General features: G+C 50.7%; 1 pseudogene; it reads right to left on the bottom strand.

The window, feature by feature from the left end:
• Positions 1 to 10,953: 10,953 nt before the first annotated feature.
• On the bottom strand, positions 10,954 to 11,489 carry LOC101142968 (large ribosomal subunit protein uL22-like; annotated as a pseudogene).
• Positions 11,490 to 11,702: the final 213 nt, after the last annotated feature.

Genomic DNA, 11,702 nt, shown 5'->3' with positions numbered 1-11,702 from the left:
GGAAGGGGAAAGCAGGGCATCCCCGTCCTCAAGAGCCAGGCCAGAGCACTCGGGGACTGTCCTATGGCCAGCAGGAACCTGAAGGGCTTAGGAACACCCCCTGGCAGCCAGACACAGGATGGAGGGGAGGGCGCGGGATGGTGAAACCCTCTTCTTCTGGAACTCAGCCCCTCTGTCTGGGAGACACAGGAAGGAACTGCCAGGGCTGTGGACTTGCACAGTCTCGCCTGAACTATCTCATCCCTGGCAGTTTTGTTTGTTTGTTTTTTGTTTGTGTTTTAAAGATAGGGTCTTACTCTGCCACCCAGGCTGGAGTGTGGTGGCACAATCATGGTTCACCGCAGCCTTGGCCTCCCTGGCCCAGGTGATCCTCTCACCTCAGCCTCCAGAGGACCTGGGTCCACAAGCACACACCAGCACACCCAGCTAATTTTTATTTTATTTTATTTTATTTGTAGCAATGGGGGTCTCACTATCTTGCCCAGGCTGGTCTTAAACTCCTGGGCTCAAGTGATCCTCCTCCCTCAGCCTCCCAAAGTGCACCTGATATTACAGGCATGAGCAGCTGCGCCTAGACCCTGGCAGCCTTTTGAAATGGAATGTATCTGTCACCATCTTTGCAGATTAGAAAACCAAGGCTAAGAGAAGAGAGTGACTTCTTCAGGGTCACCCTGTCATCCATGTCGGTGGGGAAAACCCTGGACAGCCCCACGCTACCCTGATTTCTTTCCCTCATCTCTGTCCTCAGACTGGTCAGCAGGGCATGCAATGCCCACCAGAGGGCACCAAAGGCCAGACTTTGCCGTGCACTCCCACACCGTTTTGAGTCTCAGATGCGGCCTCCGTTGATGAGAGTCTCAGACGCGGCCTCCACTGATTGAGTCTCAGATGCAGCCCCTATTGGTTGAGATCCCCAGGTGCAGCCTCCACTGATTGAGAGCTTCACATGCAGTCCCCATTGATTGAGAGTCTCAGAGGCAGCTCCCATTGATTAAGTCTCAGATGCAGCCCCTGTTGATTGACTCTCAGATGCAGCCCCCATAGACTGAGAGCCCCAGAGGCAGCCCCATTGATCGAGAGTCTCAGATGCAGCCCCTATTGATTGAGTCTCAGATGCAGCCCCTGTTGATTGAAAGTTTCAGATGCAGCCCCTGTTGATTGAAAGTCTCAGGTGCAGCCCCCATTGACTGAGAGTCTCAGAGGCAGTCCCCACTGATTCCCAGACACAACCCTGAATGACTCTCAGATGCAGCCCCTATTGATTGAAGTCTCAACTGCAGCCTCCATTGATTGACAGTCTCAGATGCAGCCCCATAGACTGAGAGCCCCAGAGGAAGCCCCATTGAGAGCTCCAGAGCAGCCCCCATTGATAGTCTCAGATGCAGCCCCCATTGATAGAGAGTCTCAGTTGCAGCCCCCATTGACTGAGAGGTTCACATGGAGCCCCCACTGAGTGACAGCTTCAGATGCAGCCTCATTGATTGAGAGATTCAGATGCGGCCTCCATTGATTGAGAGCTTCAGAATCAGCCTCCATTGATTGAGAGCCCCAGATGCAGCCTCCATTGAGAGCTTCACATGCAGCCCCCATTGCTTGAGTGTCTCAGATGCACCCCCCATTGGTTGAGAGTCTCAGATGCAACCCCCATTGATTGAGAGCTTCACGTGCAACCCCCATTGCTTGAGAGTCTCAGATGCACCCCCCATTGCTTGAGAGTCCCGGGTGCACCCCGCATTGATTGAGAGCTTCACACGCAGCCTCCATTGATTGAGAGCTTCACACGCAGCCTCCATTGATTGAGAGTCTCAGATGCACCCCCCATTGGTTGAGAGTCTCAGATGCAACCCCCATTTATTGAGAGCTTCACGTGCAGCCCCCATTGCTTGAAAGTCTCAGATGCAGCCCCCATTGACTGAGAGTCTCAGAGGCAGTCCCCACTGATTCTCAGACACAACCCTGAATGACTCTCAGATGCAGCCCCTATTGATTGACAGTCTCAGATGCAGCCCCCATTGATTGACAGTCTCAGATGCAGCCCCATAGACTGAGAGCCCCAGAGGAAGCCCCACTGATTGAGAGCCCCAGAGCAGCCCCCATTGATAGTCTCAGATGCAGCCCCCATTGATAGAGAGTCTCAGTGGCAGCCCCCATTGACTGAGAGGTTCACACGGAGCCCCCACTGAGTGACAGCTTCAGATGCAGCCTCCATTGATTGAGAGATTCAGATGCGGCCCCCATTGATTGAAAACTTCAGAATCAGCCTCCATTGATTGAGAGCCCCAGATGCAGCCTCCATTGAGAGCTTCACATGCAGCCCCCATTGCTTGAGTGTCTCAGATGCACCCCCCATTGGTTGAGAGTCTCAGATGCATCCCCCATTGATTGAGAGCTTCACGTGTAGCCCCCATTGCTTGAAAGTCTCAGATGCAGCCCCTGTTGATTGAAAGTCTCAGATGCAGCCCCCAATGACTGAAAGTCTCAGAGGCAGTCCCCACTGATTCTCAGACACAACCCTGAATTACTCTCAGATGCAGCCCCTATTGATTGAAATCTCAAATGCAGCCCGCATTGATTGAGAGTCTCAGATGCAGCCCCCATTGACTGAGAGGTTCACATGGAGCCCCCACTGAGTGACAGCTTCAGATGCAGCCTCCATTGATTGAGAGATTCAGATGCGGCCCCCATTGATTGAGAGTTTCAGAATCAGCCTCCATTGATTGAGAGCCCCAGATGCAGCCTCCATTGAGAGCTTCACATGCAGCCCCCATTGCTTGAGTGTCTCAGATGCACCCCCCGTTGCTTGAGAGTCCCGGATGCACCCCTCATTGATTGAGAGCTTCACACGCAGCCTCCATTGATTGAGAGTCTCAGAGGCAGCTCCCATTGATTAAGTCTCAGACACAACCCCTATTGATTGACTGTCAGATGCAGTCCTCATTGACTGAGTCTCAGATGCAGCCCCTACTGACTGAGAGTCTTAGCTGCAGTCCCCCTTTGACTGAGAGTCTTAGATGCAGCCCCCATTGATTGAGTCTCAGATGCAGCCCCCAAAGACTGAGAGCCTCAGAGGCAGCCCCATTGATTGAGAGCCCCAGAGCAGCCCCCACTGATTGAGAGCTTCAGATGCAGCCCCCATTGCTTGACAGCTTCACATGCAGCCCCCAGTGATTGACAGTTTCAGATCCAGCCTCCATGGCTTGAGAGCTTCAGATGCAGCCCCCAGTGATTGAGCTTCATTCACATGCAGCCCCCACTCTGGATCCCCCGCTGAAGGGTCACCCTGGTGGAGCCTTAAGAGAATTGAAGCTCAGGTCCAGGTGGCTCTGAGGCCCTCCTTCTGAGTCTGAGGTGACAGGGTAGGTGAGGTTGGCCACAGAAGGGGGTGCATTAGGCCCAGAGGCTGTGACTAAGGAGGCTTTGGTGCTCCTTCTCTCCCTAGACTTTTGGGAAACTCTTCGAAGTCTTGGAGAGGCTCTGGAGTGTGGCTACTTGGAGCCCTGTGTCTGTGGGGAGCCGCTGCCTAGATCTGAGCATGGTCTGGCCAGAGCTTCCCACTGGACAGTGGCTGGTCAGGGGGAGTTTATTGGCTCCCACCCTGGCCCCCGGGCAGCACACATCAGCTGGCCTGGCTGGGCCTTGGGAGGACAGAGGACGCTCATTCCTCAGGACTAGAGGAGCCCTGTGGTGCCTCCCTCCCGCTCTAGCTGGGAGATGGGCAGAGCTGGACTGCACCTGCTGCTGCCCCCACTGTGACCAGGCTTTTGGGGTGGACAAGAGGGCTCATCCCCTCCATACCCCTCCCTGGAGCCCCTCCCAGTTCCACATTGTGGGACTGGGCTGTGACAGGACTCTGGCCAAAGAGATGTATGGGGACATCACAGGAAAGGGGCTGGTGAAGTTGGGGGCTACCCATGGGGTCCTAAGAAAGGCTGGTGCTTTCCTGCCTTTGGCTGCAGTCCCAGCGTGACATGAGGTGTTGCTTCCTGCCATGAACCAAAAGGCAAGAGGCTTGCCAGGGAGAGGGTCGGAGCCTGGATTCCGTTTGGTCCACGGAGTTCACCAGTCTCAAGACCACCTGGTACTAGTTCCTGGTGGTAAAAGCATCCTGGAGATGCATGTTCTCACTCAGGGAGATGGTTCAGGGGTGCAGGTGCCCCAACACCCTACCACTCCCACGGACTCACTTTGCTGGTGGGGGCTTACCCCCGCAAGGCCAGCTGCATAACCAGAGTGCTGCGGTGCCCACCCTGCTCCTGGTGAGTCAACAGAATCCTGACAATATTGCCCAAGTCATCTACAAATCCAAAGTCAAAGTCTTCCCTATCAGTATACCACTCAGGTTCTTTGATGAGCTCAGTAAATACTCTAAAAATGGAGGGAAAGACTACAGCCACAAATAGCTAAGCCAACTGAAAACGCGGAATCCCAGATGTGAAGACACACTAGGAAGCGTCCTCAGAGGAGCAGCTTTTGGGAACAGGAGCAAGCCACCCGCAGAGTGGGGTGGGGCCGGAGCAGGGCGAGCATTGTGAGAATATCACACACTCCCACCATGGGCAAGGAGTGAGTCTTTTTTTTTTTTTTTTTTTGAGACGGAGTTTTGCTCTCGTTGCCCAGGCTGGAGTGCAATGGCGCGATCTCAGCTCACCGCAACCTCTGCCTCCCAGGTTCAAGCTATTCTCCTGCCTCAGCCTCCCAAGTAGCTGGGATTACAGGCACCCACCCCCTTGCCTGGCTAATTTTGTATTTTTAGTAGAGATGGGGTTTCACCACATTGGCCAGGGTGGTCTCGAACTCCTAACCTCAGGTAATCCACCTGCCTCGGCCTCCCAAAGTGCTGGGATTACACACATGAGCCACTGTGCCTGGCCAACGAATGAGTCTTTTTTTTTTTTTTGATGGAGTCTTGTTCTGTCACCCAGGCTAGAGTGCAGTGGCATGATCTTGGCTCACTGCAACCTCCACCTCCCGGGTTCAAGTGATTCTCCTGCCTCAGCCTCCTGAGTAGCTGGGATTACAGGTGCCTGCCACCATGCCCGGCTAATTTTTGTATTTTTAGTAGAGACGGTGTTTCACCATCTTGGCCAGGCTGGTCTTGAACTCCTGGCCTCATGATCCACCTGCCTTAGCCTCCCAAAGTGCTGGGATTACAGGTGTGAGCCACTGCACCTGTCCAGGAGTGAGCCTCTTAAGCAATGGTGTAGAACAGTAGTCCCCAACCTTTTTGGCACCAGGGACTGATTTCATGGAGGACAATTTTTTCCATGACTGCTAGGGGGTGGGGGATGGCTTCAGGATGAAACTGTCCCACCTCAGATCATCAGGCATTAGATTCTCAAAAGAAGCACTCAACCTATATCCCTCACATGTGAAGTTCACAATGGGGTTTGTGCTCCTATGAGAATCTGATTTGACAGGAGGCAGACCTCAGGCGGGAATGCTCACTCGCCTGCCACCCACCTCTTGCTGCGCAGCCTGGGTCCTAACAGGCCATGGACTGGTACTTGTCCACAGCCTGGGGGTTGGGAACACCTGGTGTAGAAGACTGGATCTCTAACTTAGTGGGAAAATAATGGATCTTTACTTAACCTCACATACAAAGCAGGACTCTAGAGAAAGTAAAGTTCCAAATGTCAAAGGTAAAAATAGGAAGCTAGAAGAAAATGTAAAAGAATTTTGTAAGATACAGGCAGAGAAGGTCTTGTTATACCAGGATTCAAATGCCTAACCCATTGCTTCTCGGGCTTCTGGCTAAGATCAAGTGTCGTATCAAATGCGTAATCCATAAGGCCACAATCATTGTAAATTACATTGAAACTAAGATGCTATTGTCCAGGGACACCAGGAACAAATCGGAAAGAGATATGAGAAAAGGCAACGATAATTGCAATATCTAAAAGAGATATGCAATTAATTGCTCTAGAATGAACAGAAGCATCTGTGAGTCAGCAAGACTGATGGAGGGACGAAGCCAGGGTAAGGGAGGAGCCTGCACCCACCATCACCAGGTTCTCCAGGCAGCCACAGCCACGGGCTGTTTAGAGCCTGGGGTCAGTGAGACCCAGTAGGAGGCTGCTAGGGTTGAGGCCGGTGGACCTGCCCCTGCGGCCCCGGGCGAGGCTGAGCCAGGGAGGTGCACTCAGGACTGCAGCAGCCCCAGGAGATGCCCCGAGGCCTGGCCCAGCTCCTCAGTTTCCTTCTGCAGGTCAGGCTTGGGTATTCCCTGGGGCACGCCAAGCCTACAGAGGACAGAGGGGATCTGTCCGTGTGTGATGGGGGGCCATAGGGCGGGGCTTCTTTCTTCTGGCCAGGCCCTGGGGGATGTGTGTGTGTGTGTGTGTGTGCGTGTGCGTGTGTGTGTGTGTGTGTGTGTTGGGCCTGGGGGTGGCCAGGGTGTTTCCTGGGAACAGCATGTGTCTGTATTAGGTCCTGTGTCTGCTATAACAAGTCACCACAAACTTGGTGGCTTAAAGCAACAGAAAAGTCTTCTCTCACGGTTTCAGAGGCCAGAACCTGCAATCAGTATCACTGGGCTGAAATCAAGGGGTCGGCAGAGCTTCGCTCCCTCCTGGGGGTCTAGGGTAGAGCCTGCCTCTTCCCCGCCTCCTCCGGATTCTGTGGCTGCTGGTGCTCTTGGCTGTGTAGTCCCGATCTCTGCCTCATCCTCACATCACCTTCTCTGCTCTGTGTGCAAGCCACCCTCTACCTGCGTCATAAGGATACAAGTGATTTAGGGCCCACCTGGATGATCCAGGGTCCCCTCCCACCTTAAAATCCTTAATGTAATCCCATCTGCAAAGACTGCCATATAAGGTAACATACGCAGGTTCCAGGGATTAGGAACTGATACCTTTGGGGGCCCTTATTCACCTCACCACAGCGTCCCCATGAGTACAGAGAGGGAGGGCATCCAGGCCCTCCCCACAGCACAACCTCACACGCTCTGGGCCCCAGGGCTGCCTCACCCCTGCCTACTCCCTGGACGCGCTTGGGAGCTGGTGTCGGGATGCTGAGTCTGTGTTTGATACATCAGGAGGAAACAAAGTCCAGAGGGGCCTAAGGAGCCCAGGGCCACACAGCACAGAGTGAGGATGGCACCCCTCCTGCCACCACTGTCGCTGAATTGAGTGCTGATTCTGCATGGAGCTTTGCCTGTGCTGCCTGCCTCATGCTCCCCAGGAAAGCGCTATCATTATCACCCTCGTTTTCCTGAGGAGGGAGAAACTGAGGCTGAGAGAGGCCAGTCATCTTGGTGGAGGCCACATAATGGATCCAGGATTGGAGCTGGACAGCCGCCACAACGCCGAGTGTTAAGGAGGAACACAGTTTGCAGCTGCCCCCCACCCCTGCCAGGCTATGGCTTGTCACCATCAGCTCCGTGTAAACTAGAGACTAGTGGTAAAACCACCTTTGCAAAAATTATGACGGTGAGAGAAACCTGACAGTTGGCTCCATTTTGCTTCTACCCTCACAAGCTAACCATCTTTGCTCATTCCTGGGCGTAGACCAAGCTAACTATGGGAGAAATTTAGTTTATAGTTTAACTTTAGAACAAAGATGATAACGGTCCCTTCCTGAAATGAACCCCCTCCTTGCCTGGGGACAAAAACCACCTTTGTAAAGTTAACAAATTGGCCACAAGGTTAGAATTATGGTTCTGGAGTCAAGTAGCCAGAGATCACAAGTTTGTAACTTCCTCAGTTGCTTCTATAGATGACATCATTATGATAAAACCAAAGACTGGTGTTTGAGGTATTTTTCAGAACTTGCATTCTGAGGCACCAGCTGGTGCCGCCCAAACCCATAACCCATACAAAGAAATGGACTCACCCAGTCCTGTGACTCTACCCAGGAATTGACTCAGAGCAAGAAGACAGCTCTGGACCCTGCAGTTTCACCCCTGCATTCAGCATTCTCCATTTCCTAAGCCCCACCTGTCAAACCATCCTTTAGAAACCGTAGCCTCCAAATTCTTCTGATGGGCATTTGGGTTGGTTCCAAGTCTTCGCTATTGTATATAGTGCTGCAATAAACATACCTGTACATGTGTCTTTATAGTAGAATGATTTATAACCCTTTGCATATATACCCAGTAATGGGATTGCTGGGTGGAATGGTATTTCTGGTTCTAGAGAAAGGATATCTTTAATAGGGCAAAAATGCAAACTGTAACAGAAAGGGTTGATACATTTGACTACATTACAAAAAGGAATGTACACTTATGCAAAAATATTTGTAATACATATAACTGACAAAAGACATACACATTTTCGTACATGTTGTCTTTCCTAAGAATCCTATGACACAATAAAAATGATAAAAAAACAAACAGAAAAATGGGCAAAAGAAATAAACAGAGATGCACAGAAATAGCACAAATGGCAAATAAATGAATGAAAAAGATGCTCAACTGCATTAGTGATAAGGGAAATGCAAATTAACCAAAATGAAATGTCATTTCCAACCCATCAGGGTGGCAAAAATTTTAAGTCAGAAAAGAGTAAACTGGCAGGGATGAAGAGGGATGAGCTTTCTTCTGCTGCTGATAAAAGTGTAAATTAGAACAATACTTTGGAGAACAGCTTGGCATCTCCTAGATAATTTTATTATTATTATTTTTTGAGACAGAGTTTCACTCTTTTTGTCCAGGCTGGAGTGCAATGGTGCGATCTTGGCTCACTGCAACCTCCACCTCCCAGGTTCAAGTGATTCTCCTGCCTTAGCCTCCTGAGTAGCTGGGTCTACAGGCGTGTGCCACCACACCAGGCTAATTTTGTATTTTTAGTAGAGACGGGGTTTCACCATGTTGGTTAGGCTGGTCTCCAACTTCTCACTTCAGGTGATCCACCTGCCTTGGCCTCCCAAAGTGCTGGGATTACAGGTTTGAGCCACCGTGCCCAGCCTCCTAGAGAATTTGAACATATATATCTATACCCTATCACTGAGAAATTTCATGACTAGCTATATAGTCAGAGCCTAAACACAGGTGATCTCTGTTCCCAGTGTGTTTCCATACACGCCTGGGACACGTTCTGTAAAGAAGAACGACCCCAAGTACGGGTCCTGAAAATCTTCCTCCAGGTTAGAGGGCACAGATTCTAGTAGACCCTGGAACATGGTCCTCCACTCCTCATTTTATGCCATCAGCTTGCTCCAACATACACAACATCAAGCGCGTCATGCCTTGCGTTTTCAAATAAACATTTCCTATTACAGAAGCAAAAGAGGTTTCAGAGAAACCGAAGGGCATGGAGTCGTTGCTACCCTTTGAACTTAATTGCTCACACCACTGTTGACAGAAAAAGCCAAATTCTGTGAAATATTTGAAGAGATTTGTTCAGAGCCAAATGTGAGAGTCATGACCTGTGAGTCAGCCTCAGGAGCTCCTGAGAACATGTGCCCCAAGGGGTTGGTCTACAGCTTGGCCTTACACGTTTCAGTTTCAGGGAGATGGAAGACATCAGTCAATACATATGAGGTATACAGTGGTTGGGTCGGAGAGCCAGGACAATTTAAAGCAGGGGACTTATGGATCACAGGTGGCTTCAAAGGCTCTGATTGGCAATTGGTTGAAAGAGTTAAGTTATTGCCTAAAGACCTGGAATCAGTAGAAAGGAATGTCTGGGTTAAGATAAGGTACGGGGTTGTGAAGACCAAGGTTTTTATTATGTAGATGAGTCTCATAGGTGGCTGCCCTTGGAGGCAATAGATGGTAAATACTTCCTGTTGAGACCTTTCAAAGATTATCAGGCTCTCTGGAAAAGACCCAGTAAGGGAAAGAGATTCTCTACAGAAGGCAAATTTCCCCCACGAGAGTCAGCTGTGCAGGACCATGTCAAAAATATATTTTGGGGTAAATACTTTGATTTCCTTCAGGGTCTGCTATGTGTCATGTGACACTATATTAGAGTCAGGTTGGAATTTTGGTATCTTATTGCTGCAAAGAGTCTGTTTGTCCATCTTAAGGTCTCCGTTTTAATGTAATGCTGGTCAGCTGTGCCTGAACTCCAAAGGCAGGAGGGCTTATAACGAGGTGTGTCTGACCCCTCCCTTCCCATCATGGTCTGAACTAATTTTTCAGGTTTCTTTGAGTCCCTTTGGCCAAGAAGGGGGTCCGTGGGTCCATTCAGTCAGTCGGGTGGCTTAGAATTGTAGTTTTGGTTTACACAACCAAATCAAGTAACAGCAGGAGCGATTCGGCCTCAGGGTTGCCGAGATTCAAAAGCATCAGGTCAGGATCTCCCTCTGAACCGCCCCACCAAGGCTCAGGAAACTGGGGTACATGGCCACCGGTTCCTGTGGGCTGTTCCTGGGGATGCAAGCTCCCCGGCCCTGGCCAAGCAGGCAGCTCTGCCCAGAGAATGCAACAGCAGAGACAAAGGCTCCCGAGGCAAGAGGCCCACTCTGTGCCTGCTGCTTGCACGACTCGGATCCACTCAGCCCCGCATCCACCTTGTCCTGTGACTGATTCTTCACATCGGTGGCTGGTTGCACCCTCTCTAAAAAAAAATACACAGTAGGGTTGGTGGGACAAGTCTAAGTACAGTCTCCACCCTGGCGCTGATCTCAAGGCTGTGAGTAATGTCCCTCACCTCCCTCCTCACCACTCATTTTAGACCCTCCTTACTCTGGGACGGCAACGCAGCTGGGCTAGGCTGTTGGTTTCTGGGATGGCTCAGACCTTTATCCTCAAAGGGTCCAAGCTTCCGGTGACCACAGTTGCTGCAGCGGCTCCTTTCCTGCCATCACCAGGCACGGGAGCAGCACTTCCTGTCCATCAGATGGGTTAACACGGTGTCTTCACTACCAGGAGCCAGCACACTGTTCTGTGGAGTGTCAAGAACCTTAAAGTTCCTTCAGAAGAAGTGATTGAGAGCAGGATAGTTAATAAGATCACGAAGTGCACTTTAAAAAAACAAAAAACTCCTCATTGCATTTATTTTAGTGCTGAATTTATTCCTGTGCCATAAGTTTTTGTTTCCTCAGGGATATCTTTTCCTTGTGGGCAATCTTCTGGTTTAGGAACAATTTGTTCCTTCGCAGTAAGGATCATTTCGATGCGACGGGGAGAGCTCATGTATGGGTTAATCCCACCATGAGCTCTGTAGGTCTGGTGGCACATCTTAGGTGCTTTGTTCACTTGGAGGTGCTCAATGACCAGAGAATCTACACCTAAACCCTTCATTTCAGCATCGCTCTCTGCATTGTTAAGCATGTGCAGCAAGCATTCAGCACTCTTCTGGGGCCACCAACGTTGTCTCCAGCCCCACTGCTTGGCCTGGGCACACCTACCAACTCCTTGACTGTAACGTTGGAATGGCACACACTGCTTCTGTAAAGTGACGTCTTTCAGATCCTTAGTGGTTTTTCATATATGCATACCCCTGATGGCCTGGGCAGTTTCACAAGTGTTCTAAGGTGACCACGAAGATTTGAACCTCTTTGCATGATTTTGTGGGGTTTTCTGGGTTAAGTGAATAGCGAATCATTTTCACAGATTACCTCAGGAGGTTTAGGGGAAGAGAGAACACAAAAATGTGCACGTCTGTCTGTCCTAGGTGAATGCAGACACCCTCCATCCTCCATCCCCAGTGGGAGTGGATGCATTCTTTTTTTTTTTTTTTGAGACGGAGTTTCGCTCTTCGCTCTTGTTACCCAGGCTGGAGTGCAATGGCGCTATGATCTCAGCTCACCACAACCTC

The sequence above is a fragment of the Gorilla gorilla genome, chromosome 15 (genome assembly GCF_029281585.2).
Source record: "Gorilla gorilla gorilla isolate KB3781 chromosome 15, NHGRI_mGorGor1-v2.1_pri, whole genome shotgun sequence".
In the NCBI taxonomy this organism is placed as follows: domain Eukaryota; kingdom Metazoa; phylum Chordata; class Mammalia; order Primates; family Hominidae; genus Gorilla; species Gorilla gorilla.
This window is presented reverse-complemented; position numbering and strand designations above follow the sequence as displayed.